This window comes from Ambystoma mexicanum, chromosome 4p, assembly GCF_040938575.1.
Source record: "Ambystoma mexicanum isolate Mex_15411 chromosome 4p, UKY_AmexF1_1, whole genome shotgun sequence".
NCBI lineage: Eukaryota > Metazoa > Chordata > Amphibia > Caudata > Ambystomatidae > Ambystoma > Ambystoma mexicanum.
This window is the reverse complement of record NC_090927.1, coordinates 110819508-110839749: the sequence shown is the minus strand read 5'-3', so window position 1 is coordinate 110839749 and position 20242 is coordinate 110819508.

Here is a 20242-nt window from a genome sequence, read left to right as displayed (position 1 = left end):
GTCCCTATTCGGGCGCCATCTGAAAGACCAAAGAAATATCGAGGCTTAGTACCACAAAATGAAATACGCCAATCATGGGTCAAAAAGATACAAGTATCTTTTATTTCTGTACAGAGTCAAAACAAACAGATAGCTATCTGGCTCCCAACACCTCAGAGTGTGTACCAGCCGACACAGTGAGGGGTGAGAGTGCTGGACATCTTAACACGGACACTTTTATACAGTTTCTCAAACATTGTCCAGCCCCTCTCCATGATAGGGTTTGTGCCCAGTTCACATGTCAAATATTACAATATTGTACAACGGATTAAACAAGTTTGCATGTCCATGAAGTTACAATGATGCTGTTGGTTCTCTGATCCACAGTAAGCCTTGTTTCAAGAATCGCTACAATGCAGTTCAGCAAAAACACACAATCTGAGTTTGTTCTACATTGTCTCGTTGTTTATATGAGGATGAGGCTTGTGAGCGCAGACAACACTTGGATTGCAGTTCATTCGAGTCACAAGATTTCTTTGCATTGAACAAACAGCCTGCTGTCGGTCAGCCTAAACATTAACAAAACTCAAAGGTCATTCGGCTCGACTGCAAGTCGAAAACACAGTCCATCATTTTAGAACACGAAACAAGAGTCGAAATCAAAATGGCGGATGATTCTTAAAATGGCGACGAAGTTGATCGAAAATCGGAACATTATGAACATGGTTTTCTGTGCAACGCGAATGGGCTTAGGCCAAAATTCATAACAAGGTGGTATTATATGAATACAGTTTAACAATCCTGTACGCACACACACAAGGCATGCAGAAGCCAGTGAACGCTTTGGTTTGCGCAGAGGTCTGCATGATCAAATAAGGAATTTCCAGGGTCTGCTCGACCTAGGGAAGGCAAAGGGAGAAAATGGCCAAAGGACAGAACAAAGGACCTTGTGGCATGGCTATTTTAGGCACTGCTCAGTGTCCTGGGCCAAACGTGGTAAACGCAGTCTGGACCATTGAAAAGAGTCAAAAATGCTTTAAAATTAACCGCTGCCACCAGCTCTGTCCTGGACACACTTGTACATTCACCAAAAATCCTGCGAGGATGTCTAGGGCCTTAAAAATGAAAAAGATACCCCAATGCACTGTACTGAAAGGTACATTGTGCACTGATAAAATGTTGCCAAGAAATAGCAAAAAAGTGAAAGACTAAGGGAAACAAAGTCTCCCAGTACTGACAGTCTGAAGGGCATGTCAGTTTCCCCATAACAAGATGAGCAAAAGCCCAGCGGAGTACAGCAGAAGGCTGGGCTCCACTGGTAAAAATCAGGCTAGGATGGTCAGACAAAAGAAAAAAGTTCTCAACTGGAGGGCAATTACCCATAAATGGAAATCTTTCCTAACAGAGGCTTAAGTTCAGTTTTTCCTTCAAGGTGTGCGGGACAATGGCACATCCAAATCTTGGGTCAGAGGGCGCAATAATGCCATTGCTTTTCATTTCCAGTTAGTGTGGTTGGGCGACCCTAGGAACAGTGCAATACTACGGTGTGGGCTATTAAGGTGAATCTCCCTGCGACTTGGAATCATTGATGTCATATGTCAGTTGTTCTAGTTAGTTATCCTGTCGCATTGCAAGTGGCCACCGAGTAGACCCCCCCTACTCATTTGAAAACAGAAAAGGAATTGATAGCCACTTCACAGATTGCGCCAGGAAATTCTTTAATCAAAAGTGTGTCCTTCTTAGGTTTACACGTGTTTCGGCCCCTGGCATTTCTAAAAACCGGACATAAATTAATGAATTCTATAAATTATAACAAATGTATGTGATGACAGAGAAGTAGGGGTTGGGGAAGGGTAGGATCAATAGGTGATGTAAAAAGGGGGAGAAAATAAAAAACAGCATATAAGCTTGTACATAACCATGTTCATTCAAATTTCATGTGACATTATGCACTATGCATCATTATGCATTATGCATCATTTCAAATCCAATGTTGTCTGTTACTGTGTCAGTTACCACAAAGTTTGCGGTTTCTGATTTTGTAGTTACAGGGTATTACTCACCCCAATAGCTGATGAGCTTTCTTTCTTGTAATTGCTGAAAATATTCAAAGTAGAAGCTGAAATTCCGGGATAATCCCTTTTCCCACAATATGAGCAATGCATGTTGAAACTTGCCTATCAATTTGTGTCTGTTTTAACAGAACTGTTATACACATACATAGTAGATAGACCCAATTTTGTATCATCCAAGTAGTTAATCACATTACATGTATTGTACCTGAGTCTCCTTGTCCCATTGGATAGCGGTTTAATTGTACATCAATAACCTGACCTATGTATTGATTGCAGGATGGTTACCACATGGTTAGTTTTTGATGTCATATACCAGGAGCTCATACACCCACCAATCACCCCATTGTTATTGTTGAAAGATGCCATCTTTAAACTAACTGTGCATTTGCAAGCTAATTGTAACTCTATTTATCCAACACAAAGCCAGTGGTTCCTGGTTGTGTTCTATATAATTCATGACAGTTGTTACATATCTGTGTCCCCTCATTAATATGGTGTATAGAATGGAGGTCCCTGATTCAGGTTACATAACGGGTGCCCATCAAGTTAGTGAACTGCTAAAAAGTGAAGCCCAATGTCCACTTGCTTACCTACATATCCGGTGCTAAGTTCCCCTCGCGACCGCATTGCTGTAAACAAACGCAGGCGCCATTTTACTTTTCTTTATATAACCACGTTGCAAGCTTAAGTCTTGCCCCCTCGCGAGTCAAACCATGTTGCCTAACCGTCTCGTCCTAAATTTCTTTAATAAGATGTACCAATGTTTGTTTATAAAGAGATACATTTTAATATTACAAATGCAATATCTGTTAGCTTGTCCAATTGTAGAGAGCTGAGTTCTCCTCCTACCATGTAGTGGATCAACGGTAACTTTGTAGATTTGGCATCCAGGGCATGCCAATGTTTATTTATTTATATACAAATGTTGCAGCTAAATACTATATTTATCGATTCCTAGTTAGGGGTGTTACGTTGCCAAATACTTAAGTCAGAGTGAAATGTAAATTACCTAATACCCAAAAACATAACACATTTGTATAAATGTTATGGTAATGCCGATGTACTGACCGTTTAGGTGGAGGAAAGTGTCTTCATTCAAGTTAATCCTATTTATAATTGCAATTTGAATATTTTCCTACTGTGTATATCAGCTCAAATATAATTACTGAACTGCCAAAGGGAGTCTGGGGACCTGGGTGTTGATGGATGAAAGATGTTCACGTATCCTAGTCTTAAGTGTTCTAATGGTGCTGCCAATACACATTTTATTACAAACACAATTTATTTCATAGACTACATATGAGGTTTTGCAGTTAGTTAAATCCTTGATGGCCCAATTAGTGCCGTTGGAATCCTCAAATTTGTCTGCTGTATCGTGCGTATATTTGCACATTGTGCAAGTTCCACATTTGTGGAAACCAATTCTTGTTGCGTTCAGCCAAGTCACATTTCCTACCGGCATGGAACTCGATAGAAATAATGGGCACAGCTGTTTTTTTAGTGTTTGAGCTCGCTTGAATACTATTTCAGGCTTTTCCCACAGGTGCTCAGACAAGTCTTTGTCCAGTAGTGACAAGTGCCAATGTTTTTTTAATATTTTACGAATCATGAAGTGGTTCAAACAGTGTTTGGTGTTACATTTCACTTCCCTAGTTTGTTTGTCTTGAATCCTTTTTGCTTTTTGTGTCAGAGTATCTTCCCTGTCCATTTGCTTGGCTTTGTTAAGTGCTGTCTGTATGTTACTCCTCGAGTAGCCTATTTGGTAAAATCTATCTGATAACAATTCGCATTCGCTTTGAAAAATCCTTGGATCTTGACAGTTCCTTCTTGCTCTAATGAATTCCCCAACTGGTATGTTGCGTATCACTCCATCATAATGGCAGCTTGTCGCATATAAAGTAGAGTTTACCCCCATTTATTTTCTAAAGGTAGATGTGTGTAGCTCGTTATCAGATGCATAGATCTGTAGATCAAGAAAACAAATCTCTTTAGCATCGTAGCTTCCTGTGAACGTTATGCCATAATCATTGATGTTGATTTGACTGGTGAATTCTTCGATTTAATTTGCATTTCCCTTCCAAATTAGAAACACATCGTCGATGTAGCTGGTCCAAAGCATCACATGTCTCTGATATTTTGAGTTAGTATACATGACCATATCCTCGAAGAGCCCCATGAAGAGATTAGCCAATGCTGGTGCATATTTGGTGCCCATAGCGACACCCTGTATTTGTTGGTAATAGCTGTCATTGAAGATACATTTTTTATGTACAAGGGTCTACTCTAGCATTTCCATCAGCATGTTTCTGTGGTGATAGTGAGAAGCAGAACTGTCCTTAAATAGATATTCAATGGTTTTGAGTGTTAATTCATGCCTTATTGACGTGTAAAGTGCCCGTACGTCAAAAGTAGCCAACAGACAGACATTTTCCCATTTGTGTTCTTTAACTAGATTAAGCACATTAGGGGTGTCCTTCAGATAGGACTTAAGTTTGATTACATGGGGAGCTACTAATGCATCAATATAATCGGATAGTGGTTCCGTCGCCCACCCAATCCCACTAATAATTGGTCGGGCCTCTGGTATATTGTCAAACACCTTATGGATTTTTGGCAAGAAATACATATCAGAAGTGTTGGTTCTTTTATACTAAGAAAAAAAATGTCTCTGTCTGTTATTAGTCCTTGCCTATACCATTTGTTAATCAATTCTTCCAAATGTGTCACCACATTCTTCCTGGGGTTGTTTTTTAAGATTGTGTAGTAACCAGGGGTATTGAGATGTTGCATGGGAGTGCAAAGAAGGAAACACTCATACCGGGGTGCTCCTGGCGCTGGAAACAAGCATGTCTGAATGCCGATCCAACTGAAAACTATGACAAATGCTATGGAAGGCTTGTGAAAACATAAAAATTGATATGAGGCTGGGAAGCCCAAAGGAACACACCAACACAGGTTACAAAGGACATACAAAGTGCTTTATTTAAAAGCTACAACAGTTACCAAAGTCAATTGACAAATGGATAGCTATTCGGCTCTCAGAGTAACGTAACAAACTTCAACGAGGGTTCGATGCATTAAGACCGTACATTGGAATACTTGGGCTTTTATATCCTTTATCCAGCCCTTGGCCAACCCCCTCGCGGGTTATCCATTCTTGGGACTAGGCCTAGAGTTCTTTGCCAGGTCAATCCCATAATGTATGCATTTTGATCAGTTCCACTGATACAGTTGTTCATTTACACATAGGTCAGGGATAGGACAAGGTCTCAGTTTGCGACCCCAACAAGTGGCCTGCAGGCATATTAATTATTTTGTGTGTGTGGAGGTCACAACGGCCAGAATCTCACTCAGAATGTCAGTCGGCCTCCATTTTGGTGTTCAGGGTGACTTCCACATTACAAGAGAACCTAAAATGGCAGCTATATCCAAGATGGCGACTTACATAACTTTTCGTTAAGGTCAAAGCCTTGCCGCGGAGTCTATTTACATGATAGTTTAGACAACTTGGCGTAGGCCAATATACATTCAAATACTGCGATAGGAGGCATAATATCATTTCAATTCCAACAGACCCTCCTTTTGGCCTATGCCAAGTGCTAATATAATTTCTAATACTTTTGCAAATAACTCCATGTGTTATCATCCATACATCCTGAATCATTGTCTGTTATATCTATAGCCATTAGGTCGTTCATCAGAACCTCTTGTAACACGAACTCTTTAGATGCTGTATCTGGGGCATATATTCTATGCCCTATTGTGCTCACTGCTTGGGCACAGCATCCCCCTAGCATTCCACATATACTCGGAGGACATTGAAAACAGCAACAAAGGAATAGCAGGATCCCCAAAATAGCTAGAATAACAGAAAGCACCTTCCAACCCCAAGATCGTAAAGAATCCCAGAACCAGGTGCTAAGATTCCAATCTCCTACAGGGATATGTACTTCAGAACTAAGAGTATGCAAGTTCTGTATTGCTTTAAAATTTGTCGGCGAGGAATCTGGTACGAAAACACAGCAAGCGGACCCCACTAATTTGCATACTCCACCTCGTTCTGCCAGAATGACATCTAATGCCATCCAATTTTGAAGTGCTACCAATCTTATTGCTTTTTGTTCTAATGTCATATTGTAGAGTATGTCCGTGGTTCGGTTGATCATTCTCTCCAGTACCCTTGCTAATCCCCTAATGTTCTCAGAGTTTGTTATTTGTCCCCAAAAGGGCACAACTGATTTTGCTATATCTCCCAATACTTGCCCAGGGGTATCTCCGTTCTCGTCCCGCCGTGGACAAGCCTTAGAAACCTCCAATGTACTAGCTACAAATACCCCGGGTAACAGGATTCCTAAATAACAGGTTCCCTGCCAATCCTTGGGCAACCAGGGAAATGCTAAACTACCACAAACAAAATAAACAGGCCCCCCTACATACAGAGGCCTGTTTTCTCCAGTCAAATTTACAATGTTCTTACAACCTTCAAAATCTCCCATTGGCCGAGTGCCATTTCTTTGTACATAAAAGGGGACCGAGTCAGGGCTATGATTTATAGAGTAAGAAGGAGGTACGGCGTCCTTATTGCCTATCGGAGCCATTTTGAAGGAAATTAAAGTTTGAAAAGGAAGAGACAGTTTATCAGACGGCCTAATAGAAGCGACATTAGGTTTACTTCTATTCGCAAAAAGCGAGCATCCCAGGGGAGTTAATTCACATTTCTCAAAATCATTCAGATTAGTTCCATCAAAGTTCCCTGAGATGCTATCATTCCAACGGCCAAAGAATAGTGCTCTAAGAGAGGCATAGCAAGCAGTCGTTAAAGGTAAAGGGTGAATATACCATCCCAGTCCCTTGTTCCCATGTTGCGGTAGATCAGTACAAGTCCAACAATTACTCTTATTAAAAATGGCATGCGTTGCATTCATTACTATCATTAGAGTGTTATTATGATATTCTTGTCTATGTTGGGAGTCTCTAGGGGACAGAGTGTGAATGTGTACAGAGGTAGTCAAAGCAGTTGGTACAATCTCGGTCAGTAGTAAAGGTTTTAGAGGATAGATTTCTTCAAAGTACCAAAGTCCTACAGCAGCAATTACAAAAATAACAATTATCGTTATCAAAACACAGCAGTACGTTTTCGGGGCCCAGGCACATTGTTCATTGTCCAAGATGGTCACCCCCTTATTCACAAGTCCAGTGCGGGGAGCAGCAGTGGAGGTGGCAGGCATTGTAGTTCCTCAATCGACGACCCCAATGTTCGTTGCTGGCGACGCTACGGTCGCGCGATTTCTTAGTCCTTCCCAACCCTAGCCAGTAGAATCCCTTTTGTTCAACAGAACTTTTCTTATACAAAAGAAAACTTCCAATCACTTCCCTTTTCCAAATGCACGGAAAACCCATGCCGTAGTTCTATTTTCTTCGTCGAAGATTGTACCTGGTGGTTCCCAAGATTGTTTGATCCGCAAATAAGGTGTTGTCACTTCCTGAGGGAAGCGACGTGTCGGAGGCGACGGAAGTCGCAGAGCTTGAAACAGTGTTTTCCAGAAGTGATTTTTCAAGAGAGTGCGGAGACGAAATGGACTGTTCCCCAAGCTCCTCGGGCTCAGAGAAATTCTCCGACGCACTCACAGCGCTGTTTGCTACTCCAGGATCAGAGATTGTAGCATCAGCGAGGGGTTCTGCTTCTTCTGTAACGTGTGGCGTCGGGTGAGGAAGTTTCTTGACATGCGTCGCGTGGATCCAGTGCTTCTTTCGAGCCACCCGCACTGCTGTCCGGGTGACCAACAGCACCTGGTAGGGTCCCTTCCAACGTGGAGCGAGACAGGAAGACCTTTCGTAGGCCTTCACTAGGACCCAACTTCCAGGCTGTATATCGTGTCCTGGGCCCGTGAACTGTACAGGTAAGGCTGAAAACACCTGGTGATAAATGAAATACAGGTTTTTAGTTAACTGGTTACAGTAGTCTACAAGCAATACATTTTCCACCTCTCTCAGGGCTTTAGGTTTTGGGAGACCCCAAATATTAGCAGGTCTCCCCATCACTACCTCAAATGGAGAAAGCCCAGTCTTAGTTTGAGGTGTGGTACGCATAGCCAATAATACAATAGGTAAGGCATCTGGCCATTTCAGTTTGGTATCGGCACATGTTTTTGCAAGCTTATTCCTTAAGATACCATTGTGTCTTTCCACCAACCCAGCACTTTGAGGATGTCTAGCTGAGTGAAATCGTTTCTCAATACGTAAGGCTGTGCATATCTGCAAAATTACTGCTGCAACAAAATGAGGACCATTGTCCGACCAAATTACCCTTGGGAGCCCAAATCGAGGAAAGAATTCTTTTACCATAATCTTTGCAGTGGTCATGGCGGTAGTATCTTTAACGGGGAAAGCCTCGACCCATTTACTGAAGGCACAAATAATTACAAGAACATATTTCATATTGTTACACCGTTCCATCTCAATAAAATCAAAATGAATGACCTCGAAGGGAACAGAAGGGGGCCCAAAGCTTCCCCTTGGAGTTTCTGTCCCCTTACCCACATTGTGCTGTAAGCAGATCATGCAATTTCGGAAATGATGTTTGGCAGTCTTCGGAATCTTGTTATTCACCCAAACTTGTTCTAACATTTTCGTGATCTGCTGAGCACACACATGTGTAGGACCGTGTGCCATCGTAACCATTGCCAGTACGTATGAATCAGGGAGCAACCATTTTCCTTCAGATGTATCCACCCAACACCCATCACCCTCTAGTTTACCCATTCCTTCGGCCCACCTTTTAGATTCTTCTACTGTGGCATCAGTTTGAATATCTCGCACAGACCCAATACCTTCATCCATTATATAAGCATCTTTCATTTCCCTCAAAGCATACATGTCCGTGCTAAGGTCTGTGGCCGTTTGCCTGGCTATCAGGTCCGCAAAAGCGTTCCCTTTTCCCACATCATCTATGACCTTACAATGTGCTGCACATTTCATAATCGCTAACTGCCTAGGGAGTGAGAGTGCCGAGAGTAATTGCACTATCAAGGGGCCATGCTGAATCTTGGTCCCATGTGAGGTCAGGAACCCTCTTTCCGACCAGAGCCTCCCAAAGTTGTGAGCCACCCCAAAGGCGTACTGACTATCAGTATATATATTTACTATACACCCTTGGGACAGTTCACAAGCTCGGGTCAATGCTATAATCTCTGCGGCCTGCGCGGAGTTATGCGAAATTCTCTTAGTTTCAACAACTTTACTCAATGGAGTAACTGCATAAGCAGCTGTAGATGTACCATCTGAAAGTTTGAAGCAGGAGCCATCACAAAACAGCTCCCCTTCTGCATTGCCCAAAGGAGTATCTATAAGATCTATCCTGCCCTTCGTTTCTTGTTCAGTGGTATACAGGCAATCATGTAATTCTTCGTCACCGCAAACAGTGTTTTGCAGGAAAGGTAAGAGTTCAGCCGGATTAAGAACACAACACCTCTTAATTTGAATGTGAGGGGCAAACAGAATTAATTCATACCTTGTTAACTGCGCAGAGGTGAGGTGTTGCGTTTGGGTTTTGTTCAATAGGATATCTACAGAGTGAGGTACCATCAAAATCAAATCATGGCCTCGGACCATTCCCTCACACTGTTTTACAGATGCAGCAGCAGCAGCGACAGCTCGCAAACATCTTGGCAAAGCGCATGCGACAGGATCAAGGGCGGAGGAATAGTAGCCGCACGGCCTATTCTTCCCTCCGTGTTCCTGTGTTAACACAGCCAAAGCACATCCATCACATTCATGTACAAACAACACAAAGGCCTTGTCATAATTTGGAGTACCCAGAACCGGTGCAGAGCATAACGCGTTTTTGAGAAGCTCAAATGATCGTTGATGTTCCGATTCCCATGGCAGTGGCAGAGAAATGCCCTTCTTCGTCAAAGCCAACATCGGTTTTATCACTAGTGAAAAGTTCGGGATCCACAACCTACAGTAAGAAGCCATACCTATTAAGGCTCTGACTTCCTTCTGTGTATTTGGAACAGACATGCCAGAAATGTGTTTTATTCTTTCAGGTGTCAATCTCCTCCCCTCCTTTGACAGGAGGTACCCTAAATAGGCGACCTCCTGACAACAATATTGAAATTTTTTGAGCGAAGCTTTATGACCATTTTTTGCTAGATGAACAAGCAACAGTATAGTGCCTTCTTTACAAGCACTTTCAGAGTCTGCAGCCAAAAGCAAATCATCAACATATTGAAGCAGTGTACAAGTAGGTGTCAATTCAAGGGTGTCGAGCTGCTCTTTCAAAGCTCTACTATAAATGCTTGGACTTTCAGTATACCCTTGAGGTGCCCTTGTGAATGTAAATGAGCGTCCCCCCAAGGTGAACGCAAACAAATGTCTGCTTTCTTTATGTATAGGGATACTAAAGAAAGCGTTTTTTAAATCCACAACGCTGAAGTGCGTAGCCGTAGCAGGGATCATTGTCAATATCGTCGTCACATCAGGCACGATTGGAAATTGTGGGGCGACAACTCTGTTAATAGCACGAAGATCAATTATGAACCGGTATGGAATTGCATTGTCGCCTTTCTTATATACAGGCAAGATCGGACTGTTACACAAACTACCTGTGATCTCCTCGATCACCCCACGATGCACAAAATCGGAGACAATGCATTTCAATGCACGCTCGCCCTCAACTGATATTTTATACTGCGGAATGCGTGGTAGTTTCACTCCATGTTTCAAAACTAATTTAACGGGCTCAATCTGTAATACCCCGACATCATTGTCGTCAACCGCCCATAAACATTCCGGGACAATGCTAAACTCAGGAGGTAAAGGTCGAATCAGGAACTGAGAATTAGGAAGTTGCTGTGGAATTACTGCATTCAATTTCTTTAACAAATTCAACCCCAGCAAATTCTCTCCACAGTTCGAAGTGAGAAGAAAAGGGCAGTGGTCCGTAAAGGGACCCAAAGAAATAGACACCGGTGAAGAAACCGGACAGACAATTGGTATACCAGAAAACCCTACGGAAACATTTGTTTGCCCTGACAGTGGAATGTTTGGAACCCGGGAATGATCAATGGAGCACTTCTGTGCTCCAGTGTCTATCAAAAACTGGTGTTTCCTATTCCCTACTAATAATTCAACGTAGGGGCCTTTCTGATTAACGGGAATAGGTGAAGGTTCCAAACCCTGCTTCAGGCAGTCCTGATGAAATAAAGTATCGTCAGAAGGAAGCTCTTCAGAGAGGTAGGCAGCAGAAGGGTGATCAAATATGTTCCTCGAGTCCACACTCGAGGTCTGATTTTCCCGCGAAAAAGGTTGCTGAGGATCTTGTAAAAACTCACCTCTATCAGGGCCCCCTGCTCCAGGGCGGACCCTAGGTCGTCTACCCATACTCCCAAACGCACTGTTTGACCTTTGTTGAAGGGCGGGGCACTGTGCTCGCCAATGACCTTCCTGGCGGCAATAAGCACATTGATTAATATTCACAGGACCCAAAGGAGCATTTCCTTTTGGGACATACTGACCTCTGGTCTGTGTCGTGCCTCCTCTGGGGTTTCTAACAATTTGTTGTAATAATACTTTGGTTTTCAAATCTCCTTTCCTTTCTTCAATTTTGTCCTCATTATTAACACGGTTCTCATAATACTGAGCCATGTGCAAAACCTCAGATTGAGATTTTGCCTGCCAAGCGCTCTTAGAGGACATAATCTGTGACTGGATGTCAGGCAACAATCCACGTACAAATTTGTCCACAAACAACCTTTTCCCAGACTCTGTACCCAAATCCTGTCCACTGAAGTCAGAAAATACCTGCTCGAATCTGTTAAAGAATTCGGTGGCGCCTTCAGTTTTCCCTTGAACACAGGCCGTAAGCTTGTCCCAAATAATTCTTTTCTCTGGAATTATAGTTTTTAATTTTGCGACAATTCTATCAGGCAAAGTAAGTATTACCTGTGGTGTTTTCTCACCTGCTGGTCTTTCCCCATCAATCCTAATCATATTAGCCCACGTATCTCCCAACCCTGGCACATCGTCTATTGTCCGAACCTGCTTCCATACATCTACGGGTATGAGTACAGGAAATAGCAAGTCAATATCACTTAAGGTGAACACAGAGGACTGCAAGACGAACTCTATTTCTTTGTAAAACCCCGTCGGGTTTTTCCTGATATCGGGAACTGATTGTCTAATAGTGTTCACTTCCTGTCGTGAAAACGGGACGTGAACGAATTGTGATACATAATGTGCAGGGAGATCCACAGCGGGGGCACCAGTCCCAGCGTTGGCGGGAATCTCAACTTTTGGGACGAAGGTCGGAGGAACCTCTCTCATAGGCAACTGAGATATAGGTACCTCTGGACGCTTACTAAGCAACAGAGCCAGGTCGAGCGCTAAGGCAGCCGAAGTAGTGTCGGGCGAAAAAGCCCTTTTACAAATCCTCAATAATTCTATGGGGCAACTAACCTTCTTTCTTACACATTCTTTTCGCAGGTACTGTACCCTTACCTGAATTACCTTTCTTTGCATTTCTACTGTATACTGACTATACGTGTCATATACTTCATCTGGCGGAATTGATGAATCCGAGATCCATCGAATCGCATCTTTGGTACAAATTCGTACTTCCTCAGGTGCCGATCTACGACACGGAAGGAACCGTTTCTGTACATACATACTATCGTCTTCGTCATCCTCATCTCGTGACTTTACAAAGTCCTTCCTATACTCAAACAATTTTTCAACATGACCATATACTTTCTGCTCTGTGTCCCTCGAAAGTGCCAAAGCATTGAGATCTCTCACCCCTTGTGGAAGATCCGAATTTTGTAATCTACCCCACATCACACATAAATGAGTCCCCAAACCTTCGATAAAAACATTTTTCTCGGGAAAACTGTTCAAATTAGATAATGTGCAAAAAACATTAACTTGATCACCTTTCTCTATACAATGCTTAGCCCATGCAAACAATTCCCGTTTCTTATCTGCAGAAACGGTATTACGAGTGACGATTTTTGATCCTGCACCTTGATCAACTTTAGTCAATACGGAGCCACTCGGGAGTCGAGGTGCAGGTAAATTTAATAAAGGTACAACTATCGGCGCAGGAGGAAGGGGCGGTGCGATAGGTGGAGGAACAACAACTAGAGGAATAGGAACAATAGGTTGTACAGGGGGAGCAGGAATAACAGCAGGAACAACAGCAGGAATGGGCACAGCGCCCAAAATAGGATCATACGGAGGTGGCGCAGAGGCACCAGGCCTGCGTTCGTTTAACAATTTTTCAATAAATTCTTCGGAAACGTGGAAATCTTTGGAGGGGTAAATTTTCTGGATTCCAAGTGAAAAAGCCCTATCCATATTTTTAACTGATTCTGAATGTTTTTCTTTATCATATAACAACGCTTTTTCGGCATTTGTTTTATGACGGCGTGCATGTTTATCCCTACTTTTAAGCTGCTGTAACGCTTCTTTTTTCCAATTCTGTAAAACATCAAAGGCTGCAGGTCTAGCCTTCTTTTTTAGCAAGACTGATTCTAAGTATTCAATATGGGGGATCTCAAAACTGCCGTTGATTGGCCACTGAAATTCGGAGGCATGTCTGGTCTGTCTGTGCCAAATATCATTAAATACTATACTACCAATGCCATACTTACAGTACATAGTACATGCCGGCGACCCCTCCTGTGGTGCCAGGCGGCTAAATTCCAAAGATTGTTGTTCGCTGCGGAACAGAGCCCTAAAGCAGCTAGACAATTTCCCAGGCATTTCACAAAACATTGGTGTTACCTGGTCAATAATTGTGTCTGAAGATACAATACGCCAAATTCAAATTGTCAGGGTTAAATTAAGAGCCGGGTCACGACTGCACCTGACCAAACCTAAGGAGGACCGTACGGTTTATCAAAGAACTTACCTAACGAATTTTACCTTGTGTTTGGTGGTTTCGACAAATCTGCCCGCCTCAAAAATGGACCCTCGTCAAGATGCCGTGTCAGACCACACGACTATCGTCCAAGGATCGGATCGTGCAGCGCTGCCGAGGTATTGCGTCTCGTTTGGTCGGGCCCGCAGAATCACACCGTCCGATCCCGGTTCGATAGTCTGCGTCAACCTTCAATGATCCGGCATCAATCTTGAGGGTCCCTATTCGGGCGCCAACTGTGAAAACATAAAAATTGATATGAGGCTGGGAAGCCCAAAGGAAACACACCAACACAGGTTACAAAGGACATACAAAGTGCTTTATTTAAAAGCTACAACAGTTACCGAAGTCAATTGACAAACGGATAGCTATTCGGCTCTCAGAGTAACGTAACGAACTTCAACGAGGGTTCGATGCATTAGTAGAGAGACGGTACATTGGAATACTTGGGCTTTTATATCCTTTATCCAGCCCTTGGCCAACCCCCTCGCGAGTTAACCATTCTTGGGACCACGCTTAGAGTTCTTTGCCAGGTCAATCCCATAATGTATGCATTTTGATCAGTTCCGCTGATACAGTTGTTCATTTACACATAGGTCAGGGATAGGACAAGGTCTTAGTTCGCGACCCCGACAAGTGGCCTGCAGGCATATTAATCATTTTGTGTGTGTGGACGTCACAACGGCCAGAATCTCACTCAGAATGTCAGTCGGCCTCCATTTTGGTGTTCAGGGTGACTTCCACTTTACAAGAGAACCTAAAATGGCGGCTATATCCAAGATGGCGACTTACATAACTTTTTGTTAAGGTCAAAGCCTTGCCGCGGAGTCTATTTACATGATAGTTTAGACAACTTGGCGTAGGCCAATATACATTCAAATACTGCGATAGGAGGCATAATATCATTTCAATTCCAACAGGCTAAATCAAGAGGTTTGGAACACCGAACAAGCTACAACGTTTTACAAGTACTTTCGAAAGTTGCAACAAGCATTATTGGATACCAAACTAACTAAAAGATACGATGAGCATATTTGAATACAGCACAAAACAAAAGCAAGTGGTGAGCACTTATGAGCACTTATGAATGAAGTGAAAGCAAGGTGGTGAAAAGGGGCAAACACCACAGAGTAAGTGTTAAGAGATACAAGTTGTGGCAAAGCCAAAAGGACTGCCAAGAAGAATGTAAAATAAGTATTAACCAAAGATACTGGAGCCAAGGAACTACAGGTTAAGAGAGAAAACCTGTGTTGGCAAAATATCCTGACGGATACAGTAGCATAACAAAGTGCACAGGGTTATCAGTTGCATGACCTGTAATGGGTGGACCATGTGGTCTGACAACTGCGCCTAGACCAAGTGACCCCCTACTTGGAAAAAGCCAGGGAAAGCAAATGTAAAGAAGCTTGTATGTTGCAACAGTTGCTGAAGTGAATGGTATATGCTGAAACAGAGCAATCGATGCAAACTATTGAAAAGGCTGGATGACCAAGTATTTGAACTGGTACCGTTTTGAAAGCTAGAGGATTTGAACAGATTTTGGTTATGGAAGCTGGAAGAACTGAAGTCTTGGGGAAGGGAACCCCCGAGACTTTGTGAACTGTGTATAACTCTTGGGGAAGTTTACCCCAATGCCTTTTGGAACATTTCTGGACTTGGGAAAGGGGAAGCTGAGTCTAAGCTGAGAGCTGGAAGAAGTTCGGAACTTTATTTTTTAACACTATTTCTTTTGCTGCTGACATCCCTACACATTGTATATATTTAGTTGTGAGGGCAAGTATATTTTTTGGACCAAGACAAACTTTCCATTTGAACTCACTGACACAGACTATCCTTAGTTTTCTTCAGGTAGGGAAATCCCACCTTAGCATAGGGCAAGTTAAGCTTTGCTCCATCCTGACATTTAAGTAAAATAAAGATTTTACTCATAAAGTTGAATCTGTTGTCTGTGTCTTACTACATGATGCCTTCACAGCTATCATAAGAGGGGAGAAGTAGAATCCTACTTTCTTGCCAATCTATACTCTTTTGGATTAGCTCAGTGTTTGTGCCAGAGGTTGACATACCTCTTTCAGCACACACCCTTCTCAGCATTTCAGATTATTACCAGTGACTGTGTTTATAGGTTTAGACGGTGATTTATAATTACTAAACAATCCAAAATCGCAGTGTTTCTGTGTACTTATAATTCTGGCACTGAACCAGTGTGCAACACTGGAGTACCTCAGATCCTGTTCTCACTGCTGTACATCAATTTGTTAGAATGGATTTCTAAACTCTGGCCTGCTGGGCAGATGTTTAGGAGGCCACCCTTGTTAGATGAACACGGGACACTTCTGGGTAGATAGCCAGAAAAATTTAAGGTAGCTTGGAGAGCAGTCAAGTATAAGTCTCAGAAGGATGGAGGGTAATGAAGGGTCTCCAATGACCACACACAGTGAAACACCAAGAATTATCACTAGACAGCAGTATACGGAAATATACTATTTATTATAGGCCTAATAACAACACATATGACTAATGAAATGTAACACACTTTGTAATATATGTACAGTCACTATGGTCAGTGTGAGAAGTTAATAATCTCCCCAATACCTGTAAGGGGAAAAGGGTGACTAATGTATATAACAGAGACAGTGTTCAGAGATGGCAACCCTAACTTTATAAGCCCAGCCCTAAGATGTATGGAGCCTTGTGCTTAATGGTCAATGCATGCGTAAAAGCGTGCAGTCGTGCGTAAAGTTCTCAAAGTACTTCTTAGGATACAGGAAAAAGTTACGTAAGGTTCTGGGGGGTGAAACGGGTCCCAAGAGTCAGGATAGGATCTGCCATGGTGAACAAAGCTGTTCCTAACTTTCGGAGTGCTTTAGGGAGCGATTACTACCCAAGCCAAAGGAAGGTCACAATTAATTTTCTATATGTAAAAGCAATTGGATGAACAAAGGTACCACCAGTATGTGACTTCACCACTCACCACCCTTTGTTTGGTTTTGGCTCAGACTTGGCAGGCCTGGAGGTGGTCATCAGAGGTATGATTTCCTTCCCTCTGTTCGGTTCCCAGATGCACAGGCATGCGGATAGAGGTCCGGTATGGACAGCAGGCTTCAGAGCACATAAAGGAATGCAGGAAAACTGTCTTCAGCGACTGTCACTGTTGAACAGTGACGCAGGGGAGTCCAAATCTTGTGGTTTGATGCAGCCTCTTATCTCGTGGCCCAAATGTGCTGGGATGCTTCTTTGCATAATCTGGGATTCCTCAAAGTCTCTGGTTGAAACTCAAAACAACAACGCTCCTCCGCGGCAATTAGGATTAAGCTGGACAGTACGCTGGATGGCCCAGGCACCCTTCCGAACAAACTCACTTGCAGGGTTACCAGGAGACATTGAGAGGGATTTATTCCCACTACTGCACAAGTTCGAAGCACATTCACAGGCCTTCTGAAATCAAGCGCAAAGCAGGGCTCAACCTGGACAACAGCGGGATTTGGGTGCAGGCCTCTTCAGTGTGTCTCAGGATCGTCCTTTATTCTGCTCAGCACTTCAAGATGATTAATTCCTTTGTCAGATCCATTTTGAATCTGTTGCTGATCTGCTGGAATAAAAGCAGGACCCTTCCTCATATCCACATCAGGTGAGTGAGTGCACCCATTCCACCAATGGGAAGATCTGCTCCATGCATGCACACCAGCAGGGGTCCAATCAGGGACCACTGAGTTTCTCATGTTCTTGTGCATACCAGACACCCTGGTAACAGTAGTGAGGATTGGGACCAGAAAGTCCCAACCCACTTCCTGGGTAGCCACACACGCAACCTGTAGGGACCCGCAAAAGAAGCGTCTTTCGTGGGCAACTGCTTGCACAAATAAGGAAGTTCAGCACGGAAGGGCACGGGGAAGGTCAAAGGACAAATGGCCAAAGGGACAGACAAAAGACCTCGTGGCATGGCTATGTTGGACACTAGCCACAGCCTGGGGCCAACGCTGTACACACAGTAAACACGGCATGGCTCAGTAAAACGTTACACACATTTTATAAAAAGCTACTGCTTCCACCAGTCTGTTCAAAGGCACAATGTACAACCACCAAAAATTCCTCACATGGTGTTTAGGGCTGAAGAACACAATGGCCCCATTGAACGATGCTGTAAGGTACTTTACACAACAATACATTGTTACCAACATGAGGCAACAAAGTCGAAAGACTAAGAGAAACAAAGTTTCTCAGTACTGACAGCCCAAAGAACATCTCAGTTTCCCTGTACCAATGAGCAAAAGCCCAGTGGAGTGCAGCTGAAGGCTGTGCTCCAGTGTAAAAAGTCAGGATAGGATATACAAACAAAATGCACAAATGTTGGGGGTCCATGGACTATGGAGGAAAAGCTGCTTTCAGAGAAACTTTTCTTACAGGGTTCCTATTGAGCAGGAAACGGTAATGGGGGTCACATTCTGGTCAGGGGAGCATTTCCATTTTCTATGCCCTCATTACAAGCTGCCAAGGGGTACATTGCTAAAGTGCTGTTTGATGCAGAAAGGGATAAGGAGTCGGTGCATTGGCCTGCAGTGAGCCCTGAGCACAGGCTGGGCCTGAGGAAAAGACATTAAGAATGTATCCACCAGCCAGAAAACCAGACCCATCATCGAGACTGCCTGAAGTCACTGCCTTATTATTTAACATGCCTATATAGTAAACTACTATTATGGTGAGGTAAGTTGTAATATGGCCTGATTAAGTTTAGGCAGATTTTTACACTACTGCAAGTTTACTATATGCAGGAAGGTTTTTTTAAGGCCTATTTTAATCTGATTTAATGGCTGTCTGTGTGTTTTGATGCAGTGCAATGGCCATTGTCTTGTACATCAATGATAGAGACCACAGAAGGTCCACCAAAACATGACTGCTGGCCTCTCAGTCACCATCAAAGAAGGAAGGGATTCAAGTGGAACCCCTGAACAGGTTCTTGTCTACTCACCACCACTCCAAGGAAGCTTGAGGCATGGATCGAGGGGACTCTTGAGGCAAATGAGTTGACACCCGGAGTGCCACAGGCTCAAGAGATGTGAAAACCAAGAAGCCATTTGCCTCTGGATTAGAAGCGAATTATATATTTCCTGGGTTGGTGGGGGCTTCTCTGGAGGCCAGTCGAGACCTCAGATGGTTTCGAGCCCCACACAACTGAGATACTTTCTAGTTCATATGAAATGTTTCTGCAGTACACATAGCTGCACTTGCCAACACGATCAATTCCACTCCAATCTGTAGCCACTTATTCAGCCTGCTTTTTCCTTTGCATTATGGGACTTGGAGTCCTGCTTTTAGAAGTCAAATTAACCAACATTCTATTGTATCACCTGCCAACAAATTGTAACCTGGATGGTGGGGCAGTCCCCTGAAGTGATAAAGTAGCAGCCTTACATTATATTCAGTGTTTACATGTATGTATGTCTGTGTACAGAGCAACACAAGTGTGTTTCTTTTACTTTCTAGGCTGCGACCCATGATCGGGAGACGCGGGCAGAATAGTATTTCTGGACTGGCAAGGACTTTGAAGGCATGCTGATCAGTGGCAAGACATCCATTACACTTCGGCGGCTCTTCAAAAGCATGGCATTTCGGAAGAGAGGGCACCTATCTACTAAAGCACAGCAGACACACCCTTTTTGCAGGCACTGGTAAGGTCTCATGGAGCTAGTTAGGTCTAGTGGCATAAGCATAGATATTGCTATTGGGCTGGAATGTTCACACAACAAAATGGCATTTATAAAGGAAAACTCCTGCTCTCTGAAGGAGTCTACATAGAAAATCACAGGCAGCGAGACAGTCTCAGCTGAAAGGCACGCATGGGAAATCAGTTCTAAGGGGAGCCCAAAGTACCATTGAGGTGATATGCCCCTTGGCGGCGGTCCACCCTGTCAGTAACGGCCCGCCACCCAAGTCAAGGGCCCGAGCAAAGCAAGGGTCCCTTGATGTGGGCAGCGGTGCTGTTCCTAGTTCCCTGATTGGCTGGCGCCCCCTGCCCAGGATGCTAATGGTGGATAGTTTGAATGCGACTGATTGGGGGTGGGGGCTTAATTTGGGCTCCCAGCTCAGCACTCGTTATGCAGGCAGCTCAAAATGGGTGAGTGAAGAAAGAGCAGCTAGTGGAGGGCAGCTCAACAGAGATTTAGAAACAGCTGGGACGCATTTCCAACTGCCTTCACAAGCTCAGGGTGCATGTGTGTAGTACATGCCAATATGCCCCATTCCTTCTGGGAACTGTAGTCCCAGCTCT